Consider the following 14,343-nt stretch of genomic DNA (forward strand, 5'->3'; position numbering starts at 1 on the left):
CAACTTGGTGGATCCATGAGGGAGAAGAGCAGGAGGGGCTGGAAGTATTTGGGGATCTGCTTTCATTAGAGGTAAATAGATATGCTGTGTGGGACAGTAGCTGGTGTTAAGAATGAAGAAATAAAAGAACCATGATTAGAGTCCCCAATGGGTTGATGAATTAAAGAGCAAGAGACAAAGGAAAAAACAGCTCAGTAGGAAAAGTTCTGGATGATCCTGGAGGAAATGATCATTATCACAAACACATAGGTGACGTCTCGCCAAACGAGGATAATAAGCTGAAAATGAGCCCGTGAGGTCCAGCCAACTTCAAACATGGCTGTATGTGTTGGCTGCACTGACTGAAGCACAGTTTGAAGGAACTGTGAGGCCCTTTTCACTTTAGCATACCTTTATGGGCCTTCCTTGTCCAGTGCTGGACTTCACAGTTTAAGAAGCAAAGAGTCCTTGGACTTAGTTCAACAGATAGAAATAAAGATGACGAACATCCTGGAGAAGAACCACTCTGGGAAAGCAAAAGGAGCTGGGGTTATTTAACGCAAAGAGAGGAAAGCTACGGGGACTCGACTCCTATTCCAAGAGCTAAAGTTGACAATCACCAGATGTTCTTGAGGAAAAAAGACGCGTAAGTCCAGCAGAAGAGTTTCATGTAAAGCAAAACAAAGTCTTTCTTGTGAAAGTCTGTCCCCCGAGAGAGAGAGAGAGAGAGAGAGAGAGAGAGAGAGAGAGAGAGAGAGAGAGAGACAGACAGACAGAGACAGAGACAGAGACAGAGAGACAGAGAGATTTCCAAATGCTGGTCAAATAAGCTGCATTCATTATGTTTGCACGGTTGCAAGCAAAATACCTGATAGAGACAACCAATGAGAGGACAGATTTCTTTTGAACCATGGTTTCAGTTCATCACAGTGGGCAGGGCAGAGCAGAGCAGCTCAGTTCCTTCTGTGGCAATAGGAACGGAGTTGGCTGCCCATAAGATGGTGGACCATGAAGTAAATGGCTTGGCACTGTGACCAGGAGTAGATAAAACCTTCAGAAGAACACTTCTAGGAATCTACTTCTGCCAGGTAGGTCTCACATCCTAAAAGTTCTTGGAGTCGTGAAAATAGTGCCACATGCTGAGGACCAAGCCCTCAAAATTTAATCTGTAATGGACACTCTAGGTTCAACCTCTCACAGGATAAGCATCAAACTAGAATATGAAGATCATCAAAAGCAATAGTAGGTGAATTTGGAAGAGGTCCCAGGTCTGGGGCAGAGTTGTAGTTTGGGGCTAGGGAGTCAGCTTTTCTGCTATTCAGTTTTCTCATGTGTAAAATAAACATAACTGACCAGGTGAATTCCATGGTCTTTCATGATTATGTAGATTCATATTCTGTGATATCGGAGAACAGTCTGATAGTTGTGGGTTAACATGCTAAAGTGTTCTATCCACTGCAAAGAAAATAAGAAATGTGCTGAGAGATTGGGGCATTGACCCTAATATGCCATATATGACACCTGATTGATGGGCTGATGTCATAAGAAGGCTAAACTGGAGAGAGCTACAAGGTCATAGAGAGGAGTAACTGTCTTTGAGAGAAGGGTGAAAGAGAGAATGCAGTCCATTCCAGAGATAGGGGTGTGGGGAGTAGAAATGGAGGATGAGGAATACCAGGAAACCACCTCAGAATGAGGACAGGGAAAAGAGGGGATGTGGGGGCATTCCAGGATATACTGATTGGTTGGTGTGAATGTTGGTGTGGATGCAGAACTCATATGTTGAAAGTCTTACCTCCAAGATATTTACTAGGAGGAAGGAGCTTTTCTGCCTAGCGCCCTTATGAAAGAAGGCCAAGGGACCTCTTTAGTCCTTCCTCTATGTGCGACTATAATGAGAAACACCACCTTATGAGTAGGAAACCAGGCCCTCACCATCAGGTATTCCTGAATCTTTGTCATGGAGTTTCCAACCTCAGCTGTGAGTGATAAATTTCTGTTGCCATCCAGTCTGGGACATTTCATTATAGCAACCTAACTAAGACTGAGACTGACTGAGATGAAGTCTTAGTTTAAGGACTGAGCAGATGTTAACAAAAGCAGATCTTAGTTAAAGGACTAAGCAGCCGCTAGGATACGGTCCAGACTCAAAATAGAGGAGGAGATCTCTCCAGGGACTGTTATCTGTAACCAAGAGTGTCAGGGGCACTGTTCACTGTTCATGTAGGGAAAGGCTTTCACTTCTTCATGATCCTAAAGGTCTGAAAGCACTGAGCACTGAAGCCAGACAATTGTTTTCCATTTGGGTTGCGAATGGAATCGAGACAAAACAAGAAGAGATTATCAATGACTTTATAGCTTTAAGAAATGACCTGAATCTGAACTCTTCCTACTGATGCAAACTAAATTTTATGTAGCCCATTGGCCGTTATTCCAGGACTAATTTCTAAGGAATATCAAACATTAATGTCGGCATAGTTAGCCCATTTCACAGGTAAGCAGGTGAGACTTAGAGTACAGAGTGCTTACCTAAGAAAATCAGAGTTGTAATAGTTACTTACATCTGTCCACAAAGTCATTGTCCTGCTTATAAAAATCAATTTCTTGGAAATGGAACAGGAAGGACATGGACAAATGATTAAAGTTTTGAAGATTATAGCTAAGAGAGATGAGCAAGACATGATTAAGTCTATTTGCTGGTCATTTTCTAACATGGTGGGTGGACTCTAACTGTGGTTCTGGCTATTGAGAACCATGCTGGGACACAAGGAAGACATTTTAAGGTGCTCAGAGGCAGCGTATTAAAGTGAAGTCCCTTCTCATTCTCTCTGCACCACCTCCATCAGTACAAACCAACGAAGAACAAGCAGAGCATAGTGTCCTGTTTGCCCCTCCCACCAGATAAAGAGGGCTCTATCTCTTTAAACAAAAATGTTCCCATTGCTTTTTCAATCCCCATACCCTCCAGGAGCCTTTAGTAACCCTCAAGCCCCTAACTTCTTGTTTTGCAATTCTTCCCTACCAAGTGTACTCGCTAGTTTTGGGTCAACTTGACACAAGCTGGAGTTATCACAGAGAAAGGAGCTTCAGTTGAGGAAATGCCTCCACAAGATCTAGCTGTAAGGCATTTTCTCAATTAGTGATCAAGGTGGGGAGGTCCCCTTGTGGGTGGCGCCATCTCTGGGTTGGTAGTCTTGGGTTCTATAAGAGAGCAGGCTGAGCAAGCCAGGGTAAGCAAGCCAGTAAAGAACATCCCTCCATGGACTCTGTATCAGCTCCTGCTTCCTGATCTGCTTGAGTTCCATTCCTGACTTCCTTGGTGATGAACAGCAGTATGGAAGTGTAAGCTGAATAAACCCTTTCCTCCCTAACTGCTTCTCTGTCATGATGTTTGTGCAGGAATAGAAACCCTGACTAAGACACCCAGTAAGGTGTGTTAGTGATTCTTTTACTTTAGATCTTGACAAAGAGTTATTATTATTATTATTATTATTATTATTATTATTATTAAGATGGGATCTTATATAGACAAGACTTGCCTTGAATTCTCTATATAACCAAGGTTGCCCTTGAATTTCTGATCTTTCTTCCTCCACTTCCTAAGTGCTAGGAGTTTAGGTATATACACCATGCCTGGCTTATGCAGAGCCAGCTATTGAATCCGGGGCTTTGAGAACGTTCGGGAAGCACTCTACCAACGTGTAGAGAGAATATCTTATGCCTGTATGCATGTGGCACCGTCAACACTGAAGGTGCCTGCCTATGGCTTAGGCAGGCAATAGGAGGTGGAACACCTGAGAGGCAGAAAGGATTCTAAGATAGTGCCAAGTGTGACAGATTCACCCAGGAAGATGCGACAGAGTTCAGACACATGGTGCTTGGGCACAGGTAACCAGCTAGGTGGCAGAATGTAGATAAGAATAAATAGGTTATTTTAAATCATGACCTAGTCAGAGAAGAGCCTAGCTATATGGCCAAGATATCTGTAAATGTACCTTGAGCCTGAGTCTTACTTCTGGAAGCTTGGGGCTGGGGGGGAAACCCACCTAACTTTTACACCAACAGAGCCACACCCTTAGCCCCTCAATGCTCACATCTATTAAGGCAAGACCCAAACTTCAGAGAGTTCAGAGCTCCCACTGAGCACTGACATGTCCCTGTTTCTCATTGCTCACTGTGTTCTGTGTTCAGACACTCTCCTGGGCCAGGCTCCTTTCTGCACTTGGTTGTGAGAAAAAGGGCTTTATTTTCCTTTCAAAATAGTCGACAGAGGCCTGCTGGAAAGTGAGGAATATGACTAAGTGATTTCTTCAAGTCCTTTCCAGCCAGTGATTCATCAGACACAGAATTTTAACTTGGACTGGTCTACTGGTGTTCTGAGCCAAATGTCTCATTTTTGCAAATGAGGAGAGTGAGGTCTGTAGAGGTTAAGAGTTGTGGGGGCTGCCTGCTACAGGGGAAAGAATATGGGACTTGACGTTTACAAAGGTCTGCGTTTGGGACCAAATACCAACAGTGACTTGCTGTGTGACCTTGAAAACATCAATAACCCCTGTAACTCACTCCAGTTCCCACAACTGTACAGTAGAGATAACAGCACCTTCTCTGTTTGCTGTCCAGTGTCGGCCCAAGGACACTGCATCGAAGAAGAACAGAATAAAACATAGTTCAAACCTGCCCCATATGTTAAAATTTTAATGTAATTTATCCAAGGTTACTTTGTGGCAAACAAAACCAACATCTTCAGTTCCAGTGTCACTTGATTTTCATCATCTAGTATGTCTCCTCAATGTTTTTCCTTCCCAATTCTGTGGTTTTAAGATTTCCCAGGGGGGTGGAGAGATGGCTCAGTGGTTAAGAGCACTGGCTACTCTTCAAGAGGACCTGTGTTCAATTCCCAGCATATATATATGACAGGTTTAACTGTCTGTAACTCCTGTTCCAGGGGATCTGACTCCCTGGCACATGAATATAAAACACCAATGTACATAACATAAAAATTACAAAATAGATTTTCCCATAAGCCATCACATTAATCCGATCTCCACGTGCTTTCTTTTAAATTGTTTACTGCACATAGGCTCCGACTGTGGGACTCCAGATTGGCTTAGCCAGACTGCAGAGCAGCATCTCTCATGAGTTGTTAGAGATATCTCAAGCAGCCTTCCATTATCTTATAGTGATGGCTCTCAGATGCCAAGCTCATTGAGTTCCCAAGTGAGCTTTCTAGGTAGCTTAGCTTCTTCAACCAGATTCAAAACATCAAGCTGGAACGTGAGAGTTGTCTTCTGTTTAGCTTTGAGTGGACTACCAGGTTATAGCACATACTTTCGATTAAAACAGGATCGATGTAAGCCGCAGAATGAAGTAATGCCAGACGTTCATGCTGGAGAGAGATTTGAGAACTTGCTCCGTAGGGATAGCTGGTTGACTGCACCAATCTATGATAGCCTGCTTAGAAGGGGGTGGTAGATTGATCTCACAAATGAAACATGGGTCCAAGGGTTATGTGTTTCCAAAGACCACTAATGAGAAGAGGTCACTGGTCTCTGAGCTCATTCACCATTATTTGTGAATTAGGAAAGATTACATGTTTCGTTTGGCTCCACTATTAATCACAGGGTATACTGAATCCTCAGGAGGCTGACCCAAATCATTTCTTCCACTTATCAAGTAACATGTACCTCCACAAAGACGTTCTGTGACCTTCTGCTCAACCTGCCTTTGCTTCTTGTGCAACTGATTCTCCTCTAGACTTAGTAGTGGAGATCCTTCTTCCATTTGTTGGGAAGAGTGGGACCCGCTTCTTCAACAATGAGCCGAAGAGTGCAGCCATCAGATTCACGTTCCCCTGTCTTTGTGAGCATGAAAAAGTTTTACAGTTTCCACAAATAAGGGGAAGGTCAAGCTTACAATAAATAGGGAATATTGCTTTTTGCCATAAGCCATAAAAAAAGAAAAAAAAAAAAAACAACGGAGGTGGGGGAGGGGCCACTGTGAGCCAGTTCAGTCAACAATTTCTATGTTAAAAAAGAAGTTGAAGTTGGAGCCATGTGGTCTCCAAAGTAGTAAAATATATTTTCTTACCCTACACTTCATGTGCCCATAACCTTCCTTTTAAATCATCTCTAACCAGCCTCAAATCGCTCTGACCGCAAATCATTTGGTGGCTTTGGTCTCCAGGCAATGGAATGTACTGGAGCAGACGGGGAGTCGGGGAGTAGCTACCAAGTGAGCTCTGAGGGAGCTCCCACCCCCATCCCAGCCCCTACCCCCCAGGCGCACAGACCCCATCAAGAGCCTTAAAAGTTCCGCACTGAGATAGCACATGACATCATAGCGCAATCATTCCAGAAACACAGACACACACACACACACACACACACACACACACACACACACACACACACACACACTCACACAAAACTGCAAGGGTTGCAGAACAGCAAATGCAATATGACACAAACCACAGAGGGCAGATGGAGCCCAAGAACAGTTTTCCTTATGAAAACATTCACAAATACCACAGGCAGACTGGCAGAGGCAGGTTTAATTACGTTTACAGAAACTCATTGTGTCCATCAGCACCACCAACTTCAGGGCTGACCAACGAATGGGGAGGTCACCCACTGAGGCTGTCCTGGAAAAGGGACAGCTAGGAGAGCCTGAAGTTCTATGTCCAGGTGTCTTAACGAGTACGTGAGGAGTAGAGTGGACCCAACTGCAGAAAATGCCCAATAACCCTTGATGGGAATTCTAAGGGACCCAGAGCTTTGTAGTAACCTGTCTTTAAATGTATAACTGAGGAGTTAAGAGCAGCCCAAGGTGTGAGACATCAATTATTCAATTCATGATTCATTTACTAGACACCTAGCTAAGCTGTCCCAGGCACAAATAAAGCTCTTGCGACTGCCATCTGCCGTCACATCAGAGGAGCAGGCTGGCCGTGTGTTCTGCAAGTGCAACTGGGCCTTTTGTTTGCTTGTTTTTATTTATTTATTTATTTTAAGGAGCCCTTCAAAGCTCCTGTTAAGTATACAGCCTTTGAAGGGATGGTGACTGCATGAGCGAGCGAGCCTGTAGGCACCTCTGGGAAACAAAGTTTAACCTACACTGACGAAGTATGATTAAGGCTTGAGGGGGAAACATGTTCCAAATAAAAGTGCTATTTTAGTGTACCTAGCTATCGTTTTGCAGCTGTTGCTAAAGTGAGCGTTTTCAAGGAGGCTCTGCAGAACTTCTAGGAGACAAGAAGGAGATGCCTAAATGGCCCCCGAGAACTTTCCAATTTTAGCCCTACAGAATCATCACTGCCGACTCTAGTCAGGGTAGATTTGCAGTGCAAGGGGCGAAGGACCCAGAAAAATTAGGAAACAAACAAACTGCAAACGTAAACACCGTAATGTTCAAGGTAGGTCTTGTTGCTTAAGGGACCTGGACAAAAGAAGCATAGCAGCTATAGACATGTGTGTCTACCAGCCATGATCTTCTCTGAGACATATTATTTTACATCCTGGTAGTGTGTGCGGCAACACTCTTTTGATCAGACACCCTAGGGATAACTGCTCATTTCAGCTGCTGCTGGTGGTGGTAGGGGGAGGCAGCCCAAATGCATGCTGGTCATATCTTTCTGTAAATGCTAAAACAATGGCAGGGAGAAAGGCAAGGTTCTGAAAAATAATCTTTTAGCCATTATTCCTGCAGTTATAAACTAGGACTTTTAAAATTTATTTATTTAATTGCTGGGTTCAGAAGAGATTTCCCAAGGATTTATCAGCAACAGAAATAAACACGAATTTTGCTGAGTCTACTTGGAAGTGTTAGAAAAGGGTTATTGAAAGTCTGTTTTCATCCTGGGGTTAGGAATTCAATGTGCCTTGCTAAGATGGCAAACTACATTCCAGTATCCCGATGATTCTGTCAATCATCAGAATACTAAAAAAAAAAAAAAAAAAAAAAAAGCTATCTTTGGAAACAGTCCCTTTCTCACATGGTCCTCTGTCAGGCCTCCTGGGCACTACACTTCACTCTTGCCCTTCATCAGTAGCCTACCACTAGCCAAGGTGAATTCAGAATCCCATCTGGCTCATCAGGTGCCAGACTCTGTAACTGGGCTTTTGATGGAAGTAGATTGTAGGAATCTGCATTTCGCTAAAAGAAATGCTGGTTGCTTCCAGAAGCGATCTTTTCCAGAATGCGCCCCCCCCCCCCAAAAAATAATACTTGTAAAACCATAACGAGTAATGGGAATGGGGGAAGGCCAGCTTTTCTGTTCTCAGTCTTTCCATGGTAGAGGAGTCATCAGGAATGTATTCTTCCCTATTGTATCCTGCCGGCCACTTGTTCCCTAGAACCACAGCCAACTGCATGCTAACTAATGAGAGAGGGACTCAGTCCAAAGGGCTTCCAAGAGAGAAAGGGAGCAGAGAACGTAGCTTTAGATTTTGCTAGACAAAAGACGGCAATCGAGTGAGATCCAAGAAAACAAACAACTTTTAGGAGATTGAAGGACAGCGGTGGGGGTGGGAGGGTAGGGGTGGAGGGTGAAAACCACCCAGATTTTTCAAGAGGGAAAAAAAAAGCAACCTCAAACTTTCCCTGAGATAAAGTGTTTCCAGCTAGCTCTCATTCAGCTCGCTGAGTAGCTCAGGCTATCAGAAGGGGCTTTCGTTGTCAAAGTTTCCTTCTAGTTCAGCCAGGGATGGAGCGGATGATAAATTAGACGAAAATCCAGCCCAAAGTGATCCAGGGGTGTGCAGAGGAAGAAAGTAGCGTTTTTAAAAATGAGGATGGGGGTGGACAAAGAGGGCAGAGATGTAACCTCACGCCCTTCTCCCCTCCCCCACCCAGCCCTAACAAGGGAGAAGTCTGGCGGAATAGGACCCTCTGCCCGCGTCCCTTAAGGGTTTTGGAGGGATCCGGAGGGCCGTGCGCAGCACCACGGGCTCTGCATCTGTAGAACGCGGCCACTTACACCACTTACCAACTGGGCACCAAATACGCTCTGCACACGCCGCCGAAGAAGCTCTTCTGGGCTCTTTCGGATCCCGCCTGCTGTCTGAGTGCAACTTGAAGGCTTGAGATCGCGGGTGCGGGAGAATGCACAGGCAGCGGAGCCGCCTGGCGCGGGGCTCCCAGCAGCCTGCGGTGGAGAGGAGGACGTGGGTCCCGGTCCCGCCACCGGAGCCAGGCAGCTGGACTGCAGCCGCGCGAGTGCACCGCGTCTGCAGAGGGGCGCGTGTGCGCTGGAGTGTGCGAGTGAGCGAGAGGAAGAGAAAGAGAGAGAGAGGGAGAGAGGTAGAAAAGGATCTGGGGCTGCTGGGGAGGGGGAGAGGGTGAGGGTGTGTCCTGGGCAGGAATGTTGCTAATGTCCAGAAATAACGCCCCTCTCTCCTGTCCTGCTTACACGTCCGAAGGCTTTTGTTTGGACTGGGGTGGGCAAATCACAATCACGCACCACTGAAGTGACAAGGTAGTCCCAGCCACAAGCAAGTTCCAAAGCAAGCCACCAGGTCAGCTTCAGCTTAGTCTTTCCTAGACATCTCTCTACTCATTTCACAAAGACAGCCTCTTTGCACACCTGGGGCCTTGGTAACTAGGCGACAAGGACTCCCATCTTCACCTCCCTTATATCCACTTCCACGAGAGGGTGTCTTTCCACGATCCTGTGTGTGTCCCTCTGTCTAAATGAAATCTCTCTTGCAAGTCTATACATTAACCCCCATGTCACACAGGGAACCCGTAGGAAAGAGAATGTGGAGAATAAATCTGGTTTTTGTTTTTGTTTTTTTTTTTGATGCTGAACAAGTCTGCCATTAATCAAGGCTGTCCCTCAGCATCCAAGCTGCGATTCACTGAGAGTGAGCATGCTCCCTGGCTGGCTTCTCCAGCAGTTCTTCCTCACTGCATCATGTCACAGTGACTCAGGCACTACAAGGATGGATATAACTGAGAAACAATAGGAAAACCCACACCAACCACTTAAGAACCCACCCCCCCCCTCACACATACACACACACACACACACTTGCCAGCCAGCATCTCCCTGGCAGACTGGATTGGACACACTGGAGGAGCTGACCTCACCACATACTGTGTTCCCAATCTCATTCCAGAATTAGCTTGCCCAAGACACAGACATCCAGGTTTGGATTTAGAAATTTGAAGAAGAAACTCATGAGGGACCAATAAAGCTATTAATTCAAGTAGAGTCCATAAAATGTCAAAGGCATGACAGATTCTTGAAGTCAATTAGAAGACTTATCAGAACATGTGCTCCAAAAATAGTCATCCTTAGAGGGCCAACCAGAGACAGCAAGAGAGCATGTTTGGAAGTAAACACGTGGAAAGAGTGTGGTCCATCTCCAGTTCACATTTATTATCCTAAGGAAGTGATGGCTCATGAAATATTTTTTCCCCTTCCTTATTAAAATTTCCCCTTCCTTTGGGAATCATTGTCAAGTTAATAAGGCCGAGGTTGCTTTTCAATGGGAAGATGTTCTGGGTTTGGCAAGTTCAGTCCCTTCTTGTGAGTCTTTCTACTTTTTGTCTCTAGGCTCGAGCTAGAGTTTTCCTGGAATCACTGAGTAACACAAATACTGCTTCTCCAAAAGGTAGCAAGAGGAAGAGGGAACTCTGGAGTTTCACTGGCTTCTTCCTCCTCTCCAGGAGGGGTGGTTAGAAGTCCCTTTCTTCTGCTAATCAGAAAGGCATTGTGTTAATTAAAGGCACAGGCTAAAATAAAAGGTTCTTGGCATGTGGTCACCCTACGAAGAATAATAAATATGGCTTAGGGGTTCATGCTTGTTGAAAAGGTTAACATTTTAGACTTTGGAAATGCAGTCCCAATCAAAGATGGGGACCTTTCTAGGTCCCTTTGTGTGAGTGTGGATGAGAATGAAGGTTGGATGGAATCTGTTGTTCCCCATTTCCTGTGTCTAAGGAGCTACCCTGTGGGTACAGCTCTTAGGTGCCCAATGTTCATGGAAGCTCTGCCTTTTATCTCTATAATTAGCCATCTGCTTAAGTTCCAGATGGCAACTTTGCCACTGCTACACATTCTGCAGTTTCATACATCAGGAGAGGGAGTGTGACTGATGTTTCTGTGTGTGGCCCATGGAGCACCCAGGACTGGCCAGAAGGGTGAGCTTGTTGAAAATGCAAATTCCTGAGCTCTCCTCATGACTACTGTTAAAATTCTTGTCTGGGAATCATGACATCAACTTCTTCTTACAAAAAAAAAAAAAAGAAGAAGAAGAAGGAGGAGGAGGAGGAGGAGGAAGAAGAGGAAGAGGAAGAGGAAGAGGAGAAGGAGGAAGAGGAGGAGGAGGAAAGAAAGAAATGAATGCAGGGTATGGTTGAGCACACTATTAATCCCAGTGCTCAGGAGGCAGAGGCAGGAAGATCTCTGTGAGTTCAAGGCAGCCTGTTCAACATGTGAGTTCTAGGACCATTAGGACTACGCAGAGACCCTGTCTCACAGGACTAAAAAAATTAATATTGGAATAAGCAACAATTTACATAATTTAAATGATCACAAATGCACTACATCCTTCCACAGAATAATGGTCATATTAGTTTTTCCTGTAGGTTAAGTACATGGATATCAGAAACACATTTTGTTTTCTCTCTTTTTAAAAAAAAATAAAATATGGAGGGCTGTAGCTACTCTTTACTTTAGGCAAAGTATCACATGCTTGAAATTGGCTCCCCCTCCCACCATGGCATCTAAATCTAGGAGGAGAGGCATATAACAGACCCAAAACAATTGTCTTAGGATTCTCTGCTATGATGAGCCACCGTGACCAAGGCAACTAGGGGAGGAAAGGGTTTATTCTGCTTTCACTTCTATGGTACTGCTCATCAGGCAGGAACACAAACACAGCAGGAACCCGAAGGCAGGAGCTGATGCAGAGACCATGGAGGGTTGATGCTTACTGGTTTATTCTCATGGTTTTCTCAGCCTGCTTTCTTGTAGAACCCAGGCCCACCGGTTCAGGGCTGGCATTTCCCACAGTGGTCTAGGCCCTTCTTCCCCCTTAGTCATTAACTAAGAAAATGCCCTACACGTTTGCCTACAGTCAAATCTTAGGGAGGCATTTTTTTTTTTTCAATTGAGGTTCCCCTCTCTCAAATGACTCTAGCCTGTGTCAAGTTGACATCAAAGTAGCCAGCACAAACATGTAAGAAAATAATATGTTGAAGCATGATAGGAACAGCTGAGAAGAGTATAGCATGATCGTGACATGGTCAGGGTCTTTTGGTTGAGAAAGTGACATTTGAACAAGGACTTGATGAAGGTGAGCTTTGGGATTAATTGGTGAAGTAGGAGCCAGCTAGTGCAGAGGCCCGAGTGGTGGCGTGTGGAATGCCATGTGAGGAATGGCAGAGAGGGGACTTAAGGCAGAATGTCACCAGAAGTAGCATAGGCAGCGGGCAATCCAGATTGTACAGGAACTGTGTACGAAGAGTTGACCTTTTTTCTTTTAGTTTCTGGCCATTGTATGTGGATGTAGTACTCCAGCACGTATGTATATGTTCAGAGGTTGATGTCTTCAGACTTTCTCAATTGTTCTCTACCATATATATTGAAGCTGAGTTCTCACTGGAACTCAGAGCTAGCAAGTCTAGCCAGCCACTTTGCACTGGAGTTTCAGTGTGTAACTCTACAGCAGTTTGATTACAGGCTGGCTGTCATTTCCCTCCACTGCCTTACATTCATGCATGCTAGGGTCTGAATTCTGGACCTCATGGTTGAGTGGCAAGCACTCTATCTAGGCTATCTCTGTAGCTCTGTGGCTTTTTTTCTTAAAGCATTAGGTAGCCATTGGAGAGTCTTACGGAAGGAGAGGCTACACACACACACACACACACACACACACACATACAATGCCTAGAGAACATGCTTATGTTTAATGTTGGATATTCACTTGTGTAAATTCAGTACAATGTATTTGTTAAAGATCTCAGTGATAGACATCTGAGTTGTTTCCAAACACTGACAATGTTTTAGACACCCATGAATGGTATTTACACTTGTGCAAGTAGATCTGTGGTACTGATTCCCACAAGTGGGATTACTAAATTTTCCATTTTGGATTTTGATAGATGCAGCCAAATTGCCCTTCAGAGGGTGGAGCCAATTTCCACTCCTGCTAGCAATATTCTAGCCATATTCAAGAGCACCGTAGCCTTCCCAACAGAGTAAGCAATTAAACTTCTGGGCTCTGGCCAATCTGATAGGTGAAAAGTGATGTCTCAGGATCATTCTGATTTGCATTTCTGATTTTGAATGACTCTAAGCAACTTTTCACACGCTTAGTGTCCACTTAGCTTCCGCTGCAGGGGCCTAGTGATGTGCCCTTCCCATGTGTTGCTGGAGTCTTTGACTTTTTCTTTACAATCTCTTAAAACTTCATGTCATTGAGGAGATCAGCACTCTCTTTTACGAGGCTCATGTGCCTGTTGCCTTTGGACTTGGCAGATAGTATCCTGTGGCGGCTCTAATTTAGAATTCATCTACAGTTGAATTTATCCATTAAAAAATTCTAGGAAGGTCCTTCTTAGTCTATATTCTTGTGCATTAATTAGTTAATTCCTTACATGTGTGGGGCATGGGTAAAAAGCTCTAGTATGGAGGTCAAAAGAGAACTTCTACTATGTAGGTTCTGGGAATGGAACTTGGGTCCTCAGGCCATCAGATTCTGGGCAGTGGTGGCGCACACCTTTAATCCCAGCACTTGGGGGGGGGGGGAGGCAGAGGCAGGAGGATTTCTGAGTTCAAGGTCAGCCCGGTCTACAGAGTGAGTTCCAGAACAGCCAGGGCTACACAGAGAAATCCTGTCTCCGGAAAAAAAAAATCATGGACTGAAATCTTTCTCTCATCTCTTCTTTAATTTTGGTTTTACAAGGTGGCCGCTGTGTTATTTAATGAAAGTGTACTGACAATCGTTTCTCATCATTCCGAGTTTTTGCATCCAGCACTACTTGGCACCCTTTCTTGACCTAGTCCTCTACTAGCCTACATTCTACCTCTTTTGAATAACTTTCATAACTTGCTCTATTTCAGTGTCTTTGTCCAGTATGCCGTTCTTTCTGCCACACTGATGTGCTCTGCATTGTTTTGCTCTAGCATTCTCTCTCTCCCCCCCTCCATTCCCCTCCTCTCCTCCCTCCCATCTTCCCCCTTGGATACTAAACCTGGGGGTCTGTGGTTCTTAGCTCAGCACTCTGCACTGCACTCTCAGATCAAAGCTTTCTAGTAACTGAGCTGCAGTCCTTGGTCAGCCAGTCCCCACACCTGTCATTCACCAAGTGGACACAGCTTTCTGCTTTGGCGCTTCAGAGTAGGAGTTCCAGTTTTAT

General features: G+C 44.8%; 1 protein-coding gene across 2 annotated transcripts in view; it reads right to left on the reverse strand.

Annotated features, from left to right (window-relative positions):
• The window catches only part of Palld (palladin, cytoskeletal associated protein), a 383,084-nt gene that overhangs the window by 238,102 nt on the left and 130,639 nt on the right, over positions 1 to 14,343 (reverse strand). The window contains exon 1 of one of the 2 annotated variants that reach the window (XM_021219925.1): positions 8,963 to 9,248. The exons of the other annotated variant lie outside the window; for it this stretch is intronic. The gene's annotated coding sequence lies outside the window, so the exon portion shown is untranslated. Of the gene's footprint in view, positions 1 to 8,962; positions 9,249 to 14,343 lie in introns of those variants that run through there. 2 annotated transcript variants of the gene reach the window in all.

The sequence above is a fragment of the Mus pahari genome, chromosome 19 (genome assembly GCF_900095145.1).
Source record: "Mus pahari chromosome 19, PAHARI_EIJ_v1.1, whole genome shotgun sequence".
Lineage (NCBI taxonomy): Eukaryota > Metazoa > Chordata > Mammalia > Rodentia > Muridae > Mus > Mus pahari.